General features: G+C 40.7%; 1 protein-coding gene across 1 annotated transcript in view; it reads right to left on the reverse strand.

The window, feature by feature from the left end:
• Nucleotides 1-13,301, reverse strand: part of Cntnap2 (contactin associated protein 2) — a 2,080,708-nt gene that overhangs the window by 242,243 nt on the left and 1,825,164 nt on the right. The gene's annotated exons all lie outside the window — the stretch shown is intronic.

Below are 13,301 nucleotides of genomic sequence, written 5' to 3' on the forward strand. Positions count from 1 at the left end.
AAGGGAAGGGCTTCTCCCTCTCAGTCACTCAATGTCATTTGCCTTGACACCACTAAGGGACTCCTTTGAGAAATCCCTTCTCCCAGACAGCCAGCCAGTGTGTTTTAAAAGCTTCTAGCATTCAGTTTGTGGCTGATTGCCCTTGGCCTTCTGGGTGAGAGCAACTGACATTTCAAGAAAGATAATTACAGAGAGTCAGGGAGCGAATAAAGCGAGGCAGCAGAGGAGACACCAGAGCCAATGACACTGCTCAGTTAATGTGTGTCTTCACTTGGAGGCTGAAGTGCTGCTGCCTTGTCTCTGTCTGTGGAAAAGGGAGTTTTCACATAATGAAGATATTTCCAGAAACAAGCCTTTGAGAGTGGGGTTACATATAGCATGACTCACTGGAAAGAACGCAGAGAGCAAACATGAATGATGGCCTTTCCAGGACTGCTGATGACTGCTTTGGCTTCTTGTTTTTCCTTCTCAACGCTAATAAGTTACTTGGTCACAGTTTCATAAAACAGGCAGAGGCTCCAGGATCGGAGACAAAGAACTTGTGGTAATAACAGAGCAGGCAGCATGGGCTTCAGGCTCATCCTGGTTTCTCTCGCCCCTTCCCCAAAGTCCCAGTGTCAGCCAGGTGGGTCTGCACATGAAGTAAGCCTGCTGCTCACAGGATGGAGGAACTCTGCACTCAGAAAACCTGGATCTTTCACGGTGCTCTTAGCAAACCTGCCTCATTTTTGGGCCTTGGAGAGGCACTGTTCATTATTATCCTGGTCATGAAACAAATCTAGCCTCTGCCGGGGGGAAGGCACCATCTCTGTCTTCTACCTCTACCTGTCCACCCTCATAACCTTAAAGACATAAGAACAAAGCTACCATGCATGCCTCCTGCTCAGAAGACAGGCAGAATGGGAAGACCTGTGGAGAGTTTTCTCTTACTAATTAGTTATTCCTGGATGTGTGTGTGTGTGTGTGTGTGTGTGTGTGTGTGTGTGTGTGTGTGTGTTTTAAATGATGCAAGTGTTTTCAGTCTCAGCCTTCAGGGGGCTGAGGGGAGATCCCCATCCCAGACACCAAGTCTGAAAGTCAACATCTAATTAGGACAATTATGACCTCTTCTTACTCCCTACCGGGAGTCCACTTAGGATGGGACCTATCATTCTCTCCTGGCCAATGAAACGTGACCAGAGTCTCTTGGGAGAGGTTGCTTAGCACAGGAGACATGGGGGAAAGTAGTCCCCTTTCTGCCCCTTGATGTTAGGTGGAAATTTGTGAGTCCTAAGATTGCTGGAACCATTTCACAAGCATCAGACACACTGAGGAGAACAGCGATGGGATTTCTCCTAGTCTTTGCTGACATTTTTCAACTCTCATATCATTCCCAGAGTTACCTAGCTCAGGATTTTCCTCTTTTTAAAAAAAAAAATAATTAAAAAAAAGTAATTTATTACAGTTTAAAAAGATTATGTTAATGTGAGTACAGGTGCCTGCGGAGGGTAGAGGTTTAGGTAAGTCCCCGATTGTCGGCGTCACCCGTGGTTGTGAGCTAATACCTTTAGCTTCATTGGAGTCTTTGTATCCAGAACATGGCCGCAACCACTGACCCAGAAACCCAGAAATCTTCTGTCCAATTACACCATTCTATAACAGTCTTTAAGAGATTCTAAGAAATAAATGAAACGCAGCTAGTTTTCATTATAGTTTTAGATACTGAATCATCACAGGAAGGGCAGAGAAACACTGAAAGCGCACCAGATGGCATACTGCCAAAGGAAGAGTGTAGGCGGCAGGAAATACTGGCGAATAAACCTGCCCTTTCACTTCCACACACCTTACAAGAGCGAGCTGAACAGAGCTGTGGTGCCTCTTGCTGCTGCCCCTCTCCTGCCATGGAATGCTAATTCCAGCAGGTGGCGCTGTGTGCACTCATTCTAATGCTCCTTTCCTCAAGCAAATGTCTTCAGGCTCACGGTGCTAAGTGATAAATGGAGCCCGGTCCACAGGGCTGAATTCAGCCAGCAGGTGAGGTAACATTTAGACAACAGATGCAAAGAATCAATTGGGGATAGCAGAGAAAAGACAGGGAAAGGTGCACATAGCCTGAAGAGCTGCCCCGCCTCCTTTGGGATCGGTTTCTTCTGTACGAAAATAAACTCCAAAGAGTGGCCCTGTGCGGAACTTCACCTGATTCATACAAAGAAACTGATCACTGGGGCTACAGAAGATTGAGAAGCTCATGAGAAATAGGAGAAAGGTCAGAAGGGTTGAAAATCAGGGCACTGTGGGATTCAGAGAGAGGAAGAGAAGGAAAAAGTAGTGAAGAGGTTATTCGGTCCCACCTAAGGCCCCCTGCTCCACCCATGTGACACACACCATCCTCCTTCCTGGTCAGGGGTGCAATCTAGCCATGATCCCTTCTGTCTGCTGCAGCCTTCCATGTGAAGATGCTCACAACTCTACTCCACCCAGCCTCGTCACCACAAAGTTCCCGCCGCCCCCCATTCTTATTTACACACCAGTTTCATTTCTCCGTTTTCTTGTCAAGTGCCTTGAAGGAACGTCTGCTACTTAGCATATCTGCTCCGCATGTCTCAAACTCTCATCACGAGAGACCTTGTCCTTAATCACAGCTGGAGCTGCTCCTCTCTTAGGTGGGTGCTGCTTGCTCTTTTCTTTACGATGTAGTTCTGTAAGCTTTTCTTTGCTTCTCTGCGCAGAAGTCACCACATTCAAAATGCTGTCTTTGGACACTTTATGTTAAACAGCAAACAACTCTCAACTCCTTTCCCCTCTTTATCTTGATTTTAAAGATGACAGTTCGTATAACTATCTGACAGAAAGGGTCTGTGCCTGTTCTTGATTTGCTTAAAGCAGAGGATATTCTATTGTGGTCATTTTATTTTTTTTTTTCTCTCCTCAGAACAATGCTTGCCATAGAGCACAGACTTAACATTTTGTGAATGAATGAATGAATGAATGAATGAATAAATAAACAGGAGGCAAACAGTTACAGTAGCAATACCCCAAAGAGGGAAAACCAGACATTTCTAATGTCACCAAACATTTGGAATGGCACCCAGAATTCCACAAGCATCTTTCCTAAGAGCACAAAGTAACTGGGTGAAGATTCCCTCAGCCCAAAACACCACCAAGTAGCTCTCTCTGTTGGAAACAACTGTCCCTCAGTGTTGTCCCAAACACTTGATGTTTGGGGAGCGATGTCTTGCCTCAGGTAAATACACAAGTCTGAATTTTGTTAAATCAGCTGATTCAGAGGTACATGGTCCTGGAATCCTGCTTTAAGAAACACTGAGATTTCACATCTTCTTCTAGCTGATCTGCTAGAATGTAGGACTCTTTTGAGTGACTAGAAAAATTTCAATAACTGTGAGATGAAGAATTTACCTTTACCTTTTATAATCTAGAGGAATGATTACTGAGAAGGACGGGGAAGCAGGGGATAGAGAGGGGTGTTTAATGGGTAAAGGTGTGTCTCTGCATAGGGGAAAGGCTTTTTAATGTTCTAAAGCACAGTAAGAAAACTACTATTAAAAATTAATTTAATAGTTCAAAATAGCTAAAAGAAAGGACTTTGAATGTTGTTCCTACCCTCCACACTGGCATATGTGTGAGGTAATAGACATGTGAATCTATCCAGCAATTACACATTACATTAATGTATTGAAATGTCACACTAAGTTAAGTTTACTAAGTTAAAGAACTTAGTAAGTTTTTATATTTGATCTTTCTCTAAAAGAGGTCTGGGCTTTGCCTTCAGCTTTGGGGAAGATACTATCTAGACCTTTGCAATGTCTTGACTGTTAAGAGTTTCTTTGCTTGGGACCTTTGGGTATATCAGAGACTTTCACACTGTGATTTAGAACAGAGCCCAGTTATATCAAATAACACCAACAATTCTATGTGCACTAAGGGCTGGAGTGCTGTTGAGGCCCTTCAAGGAAAGCTGTTTCCTCCTAAGAGAATAGACTCTCCTTCCAGATGGAGGCGTGCTATTGTGTTGTCTCCTCCCTCAAGAGTTGTCTGTCCCTGTTGGGCTGGCTAATGACTGGGTCAGGAAGGCTGATTCAACTTAAGCCATGTTAAAGAGTTGGGGGGAATAATTATTCCATCAATGAGGTAATACACTTTTCCTTCCCAGAATTCCTACTCCTTGCTATAGTCACTTACAGAGCTGGAGCCATGTGGATGGGTTAACATGACTTGAGACTGCTTGCTTTCTTTTTTCCTTCCTTCCTTCCTTCCTTCCTTCCTTCCTTCCTTCCTTCCTTCCTTCCTCCCTCCCTCCCTCCCTCCCTCTCTCTCTCTCTCTCTCTCTCTCTCTCTCTCTTTCTTTCTTTGTTTTTGATACTTATCAAAGTGTGGGCATATTTTCCTGGACGCTCTGACCTTTCTTACTTTTTCCTAAGGTGCTATCATCTCCCCCTCTCTTCTGCCATGTGGCTTGTTATAAATGACGTGGTTTTCTCTCTGCTTCTCCATTCTCTTCCTCTGAGCAGCTGCCTAGATTTATAGCTTGCCTGTCCTGGGGTTTTCCTTTTAAACTCCAATAAATTCTTAAGTTCCTTTACTAACAAGACTATAAGTTTTGAGATGAGACCCCCATTTCTCTATAGCATATAAAGTATGGATTTTGGGTTACATAGTTCTATCATCTGAGGGGCTGGAAACTGAGAAGACATGTGAGTATTTATTTCATCATTTCTGCACAAGAGAGCCACAAAAACTGAACACTGAGACTCAGGGAGGCTTCCTAGGTTTTCAATACTCTATACATCATGTCACATCTAACTACAGGAAAGAAATACATTCCTGACTCCACAGGGAGAAGATGACCTGAAGCTCAGTCTCTGGGGCTGTTTCCTGGACTCTACACTCTGTCCCATCTCTCCTTTTCAGATTTTCATCTTTATCCTTTCTTTCCTTCTAACAATAACAGCCATGAGCACAGGGGCCGTTCATGAGTTCCATAAGTATTCTAGACAATTACTGAATCGGGAAGAGTAGTGGGAATCCCTGCTTGCAATAGATGTCAGGAGTGTGTATAACTTATGGAAATGGTTGTCTTTGTAATTTGTCAGTTGGTTCTAACCGCATAACCCTCAAATTCTCAACATTTCAATTCAGAAACACACAATGGACAGACCCGACAATGTTAAAAACTAAAGATTTCAGGGAATGTATCTCAACCTTCAATCTCACCCTGGCTGTCTAGATGAGGATCGAGGCTATAAGGCATTCGAATCCAGTAATAGTGAAATATAGAGATTTTCTTTTGCTAACTTTACCTCATTGGCTTTTGTACCAAGAATTTTTTCTTCTTGTCAGTTTGTAAATGTAGAGAGTTTTAAAGCCATTTATACATATTCACACCAGAATAAAAAGGTGTTAAACACATCTGAAATTGAACAAGGGCCAGGAAAGTTTATTTGAAGATTTTTTTTTTCTTGGAAATTCTTCAAGGAAATGCTCAGAGCTTAAGAATCAATGTTATAAACTTGCTTTAAAATCTTCCAGATCCTGATAACCTCTTGAGTATGAGAAATATTTCTCTTCATGTATCTTAGCTTTTCAGTTTTTTATTATAGCTGAAAACCCAACTTCACAAACAAAGGCAGCTGCAGAGAAGAGGGAGTAGAAGGAGATGCCACTGGACAGGCAGAGGAAGAAGGCTGCCTTAAAAACACAAAGCCTTTCAAATTGGAGTTTGCTGTACGCATTTAGCCACCTCCGAGAATAACCTTGTGAATATTAATGGACCTATGTGATTTAAAGATAAAATCAATGGAAAATGATACGTGCCTCGAAACAATACTGCATGCCTGGTGAAGGACAGGCAGTGGGTTTCTGATATCCACCTGGATGGAATGAGAGGAGATGTCGCCACTGGTCTGAGGGGGTCCAGATGCAGAAGAATAGATGGAAGGCGCAGATGGTGAGTCCAGGGTTAACGTGTTTGTAAGAAAGGGAGATATAACTTCTTTAGACAAACTGCTAAACTAGATGTATGAAGATTCCCCAGGAATGGAAAACATTGTGAATTGAGAATGGAAACATCAGGGCAGTGGTCCTCTTGATGCTATTCAGGTTTTTTTTTTTTTTGTTATTTTGTTTATTTATTTTTTCTCCAACAGAAAAGCTTTCTGAAAGACACTTGCTTTGCTGCAACATAATGGGTAATTTGTGAAGTTTGTTTAAGGTGATGACAGAGATAGTAGGCTAATTAAGTGGCTTGGAAGAGTTCAAGTCAAAGGGATCATGGGATTTCAGGTCCAAAAGAGGAAACCCAAACAGGAGCTTGAAGAGACAGTAACAGGGTGAAGTTGGAGATTATGAGATCACATTTTAGTTGATGAACTGACTATAACTTTCAAATAACAGATGTGGATAGTTGTTCTGATGGAGACATTGATAATGAGGAGAAGACAAACACAAGAGCCCAGGATGAGAGGCTAGATAGGTTTTGGGAGGAGATGGCTGCTTGTGAGAGCTGGGGGTAAGTGTGCCAGGAGGGTGGCCAGAGAGATGCCTGCTTCCTTGTTGCCATGAACCGAGTTCCACCTTGTGGGTCACCTTTGTTTTGTAGCATTTCTTCCACTGCCCCCATTTTCAGAATTTTTTTTCAGTATTCATCGAGGAAGACTGCAGACAAGGTTTCTCTAAGAAGAATTCTAAGAGTGTTAAATGAAGATGTATATTCTGTATGATACAGACTCAAAATACAAACTCAGACTTGTGTTTTGTTTTCCATTGGAGCACCAAATGCTCTATCACCAGAGAGTGCAGCAGTCCTGGACGATGGGGGAAAGCAAATCCATAGACCACAGTCATCACAGACTCTAAATGAAGATGGTGACACATGTGAGTGGCTGATGACATCAGCTGACATGCCGACATGGATGGGGGGTGGGGTGGGGACCGACATTGTCCCTACCTCTTGATGAACATGTAATTAATGACTACTGAGAGAGGGGGAAATCAGTCTTCCTCAGAGATGAGCCTCCAATTAGTTCTCCGTTTCCAAGTGGTCAGCCCTAAAAACATAAACCCATGTCTGTCTGTCTGTCCATCCATCGGTCCATCTATCTATCCATCCATTCATTTCTATCTATCTATCTATCTATCTATCTATCTATCTATCTATCTATCATCTCTCAATCTATGCAAAATGCTGAATAGAAGTTCTATTTGTATTTATTGTATGTATAATAATATTAATTAAGGAAAATAACAATAGAGGGTAATACCTGGAAGTAGAAGGAGGGCTTGGAGGTAGAGAAAGGGGATGAGTGTTGTTGGGGGTAGAATATGGTAATAGGGATTACAGATTATTAAAGTAAATTATATACCTATATAAATATAACAAAACCCAGTAGTTTATACAATTAATAAATTCTAGTAAATCAGAAAAAGTTCTTTCTGCTTGTGAATCACAGCAAGAGAGACATAACTGATCTAAATTATTTTATTCATTTTTTACTAGTTATGATTATTTTAATTTGTTCTTAATTGTCTATCAGCATTGGGTATTAGAGGAACCTAGGGGTCAAATGTTAAAAATGAGCTCTTTGAAGCTCAGTGTTGGAAGTTTCCTGGGATAAGTGTTCCACGAAGGCTGTTTGAAGAGTTAGAACCTTGAGGTCATATATTTCCACATCTGAGAAATGACAGAAAGCACTTCACCAATTCCCGATGGCTGTACCAACCAAACTCTGCTTGAACAAAGCATTCCTCAGGAAATAGAAACTGTTAAATAATGATAATGACCCATCGCAAAACACTCTTTGTTTCTGATCGTGACTGCTGAACACACAGCTTTCCTGTATATATTGCATAAATAAATACTTTGTCTCCCTGAAGTCTGTACATATAAGCCATGGAAGAAATCTTTTAAGACCAGTTTGTACACAGTTCGAACAGCCACATTTATGTTTTTGTCTGATTTAGTGAACTAAGGGGACATGATTTCTTCTTAGAATAGTTCCTTTGAGAGAGCGGCTTCAGGTCTGTTTAAGCTGGTTTTCAACTTCTGCCTCCGGATGGCTCCACATACCTGCACCAAGTGCAGTAATGGAGAAGCGCTGGGAAAAAGGCTCATCCATCAGCATCACAGTCCTGGGTCATCCTCATTGCCCTTTCCCAAGCAGCCTCCTGTGTCGTCCCTCCTTCTTCACGCATGCTTGTTGCTGTGACCCAGAAGCAAGAGTACCCTGCCTTCAAAACTCCAAGGGGGTCGGGCAGTGGTGGCACAGGACTTTAATCCCAGCACTCAGGAGGCAGAGGCAGGCGGATCTCTGAATTTGAGGCCAGCCTGGGCTCCAGAGTGAGATTCAGGACAGCTAAGACTGTTACATAGAGAAACCCTGTCTTGAAAAACCAAACCCAAACCAAACCAAACCTCTAAGGTGGAAAACGAAGGAAGATGTGCAGTGCTGACTTCTGGTCTCCATATGCCTGTGAACACACACAGTGGTCGTGGAGTAGCATACCATCATGCTGTTGATGGAGAATTAGGGACAAAAATGAGAATAGCAAACTTTGTAAGAAATATAACAGTTAAACTCATGTTTTCTTCTAGAAGTTTTTTCAGGCTTCACATTGAAATCTTAGATCTATTTAGAGTTGATTTGTATGCAGAGTGATTGACATGAGTCAAATTTTATTCCTCTACATGTGGCTTCTAGTTTTCACAGTACCATTTGCTGAAGATGCTGTCTTTCCTCCAGTATGTATTTTTGACTTCTTTATCAAATATCAGCTGGTTGTAACTTGACACACTTATATTTGGATCTTCTATTTTTTTTTTCTTTTGGTTTTTCTAGACAGGGTTTCTCTGTGTAGCTTTGTGCCTTTCCTGGATCTCGCTCTGTAGACCAGGCTGGCCTTGAACTCACAAAGATCCGCCTGCCTCTGCCTCCGGAGTGCTGGGATTAAAGGCGTGTACCACCACCGCCCTGCTGGATCTTCTATTTTGTTCCATGGATCTACACTCCCGTTTCGGTGCTAGTGTCATGCTGATCTTATTACTACAGATCTGTAATTTAGTTCTACGTCTGGCATAAGGAATCCTCTAGCACATTCTTTTTGCTCAGGATTCCTTTGGCTATCCGGGATTTTTTTGTACTTCTGTGAACAACCCAGGATCACTGGAGGTCCTTCCATTTTTTAATGTCTTCTTTAATCTCTTTCTTTAGAGATTTAAAGTTTTTATTATAGGGTTTTTTTGGTTAGGCTTATTTCTAAATATTTTTGAGGCTATCATGAATTTGAGTGTTTCCACGATCTCCTTCTCAGTGTGTTTGTTATTGGTAAACATAAAGACTAATGATAAGTTGATTTTTGTGGCCTGTCATGTTGCTGAAAGTGTCAATCATTTCTAAAAGTTTTCTGGTGGAATCTTTGGAACCTCTTAAATATAATATTAAACTATCTGCAAATAGGGATAACTAGACTTCACGTTTCCCTCTTTGTATGCCTTTAATTTTCTTCTTGTATTACTCCTCTAGCTAGGGCTTCAAACACCACTTTGAAAAGGAGTGAGGAGATTATACACCCCTGTCTCATATCTGATTTTAACAGTGTTACTTTGAGGAGTTTTTCTCTATTTAGGATGATGTTTCTTTGTCCAAGAGCCACAGATCATCCAAGGAATGCTCCAGTGCCAGCCAGGCATGGGGAACCTTCCTTTAAGTTATTGGTTTGAAGAATACAAGGGACTCCCCAAACAATATAGGCTATTGTCAATGCCTTTGATTGCCTCCAAGAATGTGAATGTAAGACTTTATCATTGAAGGTCCCACACATTTTAAACAGATGACCTGGAGGAATTGACCTGGAAATCTCATCCATGCAGATTTGCTTTGATATTATCAGAAGGTGCTATGCAAGCTGCCAAGAGAAAAAAGCCATCAATAGTTCAATCTGGCCTCAAAACCTATGAACCATAACAAGGTCCACCCTAGCAAGATATCTCCAGTGGTGCAATAGCACTTTTATCTTGAGAGCAACCAAAAGCTGCCTAATTGCCTAATTGTACTTAAGGTCCAATCCTCAATAAGAGGGGATTCATGCCTGCTGCTATATACCTACCAACTACCCATGACTGAAAACATAGACCCCAGAGGAGAACTTACTACTGCCATTTTCCCAAACCAATATAATTTCTAACCATATTCTAAATACTTATACCCACAGATAAGCATAGCTTTCAGTCCTCATTAAAGTGTCTTCTTTTAGAAGCAGGTAAAGACCATTCCAGAGATCCCCAAATGGTCAAAGTACAGGAAATAAATGGCCAGAGGGAGCTCCTTCCCAAATGATATATCTACAACCTTTATAGCTAAGGCTTAGGAACACATAGGAAAAGGGAGAGGAAAGATTGTATAAGGCAGAGGACCAGGATGTCTGCTGTGAGATAGCGTCCTTTATATATGACAGGGAAGCTGCACTCATTAACTCTCAAGGATATGGTTGCCTAAACAAGACCTGTATAATCACACCAACTGACACGTGGATGGGGAAATTTCACAAGATTTCACCCCTGGATGATTAGCTACAGGTAATTAATGACTGCCGAGAGAAAGAAAATTGGTTTTCTCTAGAGATGCACTCCTATATAGATTATGAAATCCCAAGTGGTGACCCCTAAACATATAAGCAACACTATGGATCCAGAGAGTCATATGTGTATTTGACACAATAATAAAGAAGAAGAAGTTATGAATTTTAATAGAAGTTGGGAGAACACAGGTAGACTTGGACAGGGGAGACTGTGGGGTCGAAATGACATAAATACAATACTCATGTATGACATTTAAATATTAAATAAAAAAGAGTTAAGCCTAGCAACAGGGATTTTCTGGTAAAGGGGATGCTTAGTAGTTGAGGTGCCATCTTCAACACTCATTCTAAACCTATACTCCCATTTGTTGATGGAAGAATACATTTATCCTCATGCAGGAGGCCAGTAAATAACAGGACAAACTCCAGAAAATTTCAGGTTAACATGACACTAGCCAATAGGAATTCTCAAGAAGGCATATGACAAAAACATTAGTTTTATATTACTGTTGTGTTTTAAATGTAAAATTTAATCCTTTCAAACTATATGCCTTCTTCGACATTTTTACATGACCCTTGCCTTTAGTTAAAAAATTTACTGTTGTAGAGCTTTAAAAAATTGACATAGAAATGTGCTTCTAACATATTCTTATATGAAAATTGGGTTATAAAATTGTATGACTCACATAATCTCACTTTTGCAAAGAAAATGCTATAAATGAATAGAGAAGTATTTAGAAATGTAGGCACCAAGTGGTAATTCAAATATACTGGAATATAGTATTGTAGTCTTTAAAAAGTCCCTTCTGCTCTTTGGATTTTTAAGTCATTTGACAACATGAAAACAATATTTGTATACTTTTAAAGTTACAATCTAATAATATCCCCTTTTCTTTGTGAAGATTGGTGGCATTTTAAGCAACTCAATCTTATCATTTCAACAAGCATTTAATCAGGGCAATTAGTTAATCAAAATGCAGAGAACAAGATTTCATTTAAATCTAGACCCTAGAGGAATTTTAAATGAAACCATTTCTCTATCCTTCTTATTTTTAGAAACTTAAGAAAATTAAAAAAGTAGTGGTTAAACTCTACCATGAAATATGTTTTCAATCAGATGTAATTTTTTCTATTAAAATTGGCTAAAATCAGGCTGGGGGTGTGTAGCTCAGTTAGAGGTGGGCTTGTCTGGCATTCATCAAACTTTGGATCCCACATAAACCAGATCTCATAGCTTATGCTACAATCCCAACATGAGAGATGACAAAGCAGAAAATTGCAAGTTCAAGGTCACAAGGTCATTTTCTCTCACATATTGAGCTCTAGGCACGCTTGGGCAACAAGAGACTCTGTCTCACAAAGATAAAGGCTAAAAATAAGGGCATACTATTTTCAGAGTAAAATCCTCACAGGTCTTTAGGCAGCATGTTCCAGTGTTAAACTAATGTATACAGGAAGCAGAACGCAGGATGAGCATAATTCACTGTTATAATTACACTCGACAGATATGCACCACTTCTATTATTCATGGGCTCTGGTTACACTCACCCAGAAAGTCTTCATAGAATACTAAACACCCACACTCTTCATGAGAAGTCATTTGGAATTCGCATCAGTTCTCATCAGAGGAATCAAATTCAAAGATGCAGAAAACCAAATTTGATCATTTTAACACTATCCACAAAGACAAGAAAAATGAGTAATTTCCTGAGAGGCCCTGGGTCTAGTTAGCTTCCCCTTGTGAAACTAACACTGATGTGCAGAGGGTCATTCTTTAAAGAAAGGTATCTCCTGACTGTTCTTAGAGCTTTGGCTCTGGTTTCCGGTTGCTTATGTGTGCCATGATTAACCTCTTCAACTTCTGTTACTTAGCCTCTTTTGTCTCTGGAAAAATGTCCCAAGCTCATGTTTATACGCTTGCTGTCCTTCAGTGTAAAGCAAAGGCTGCATCTTCTGGAAGCCTATTGGTTTTCTTCAGGTGAGATTCAGGCTTGCCTTCTGGGTGTCCTAGGACCTGTGACTGCTCATTCTTCCTGAACTGTCTATGTCAGTTACCCTGCAGAGCTGTTGTCCAGGCAGGAGTGCATTTCAGTGCCTGATTATTTAAGTCCAGCATCATGACACATTTTTACGGACAGGCTAAGAGCAAAAGAAGGTGCGTGCGTCTGGGCTACCGTGGTTAAGAAAAGAGGATGCAATTCATGGACACCTTTGTTTGTTTGTTTGTTTGTTTGTTGTGTGACAACTGGATTTGCATGTTTCCAGGCACTAGGCCACAGTGGAAGCACATGACAGAGGAGACTGAATTTCTAACTCACCCTGTGGAATCTCTTCTTTATCCAGGGCATGGCAGCCATATAGGCTCCCATCAAGTCAATGAAACCTGGGCATTTGTTATAGCAACTTATCTTTCCCCAAAATAAGAATATCTCTTATTCCTAAGTCTTTCATGACTTTATCAAATTTTCCCTGTTTTTTGAAAGAAGATACCTTCCCAAACTATTAGATTATCCTCCCTAGATAGTCAGAATTTTGATAACATGAGTGATATAATGATACTTTATTTCCAATATCAAGTGTTAAATGAGAAAATACAATATTTCTTTAAAAATTGAAGTTATGATACTAAATTTGAATGGATGAGTGGGATTTTTTAGGCACTGTAGAATAAAGAAGAGTGGCTGGGAGCCAAAGGAGAGCGCTTAAGGCAGGAACATGTTTTTGAACTTGTC

This window comes from Onychomys torridus, chromosome 3 (genome assembly GCF_903995425.1).
Source record: "Onychomys torridus chromosome 3, mOncTor1.1, whole genome shotgun sequence".
Taxonomy (NCBI): Eukaryota; Metazoa; Chordata; class Mammalia; order Rodentia; family Cricetidae; genus Onychomys; species Onychomys torridus.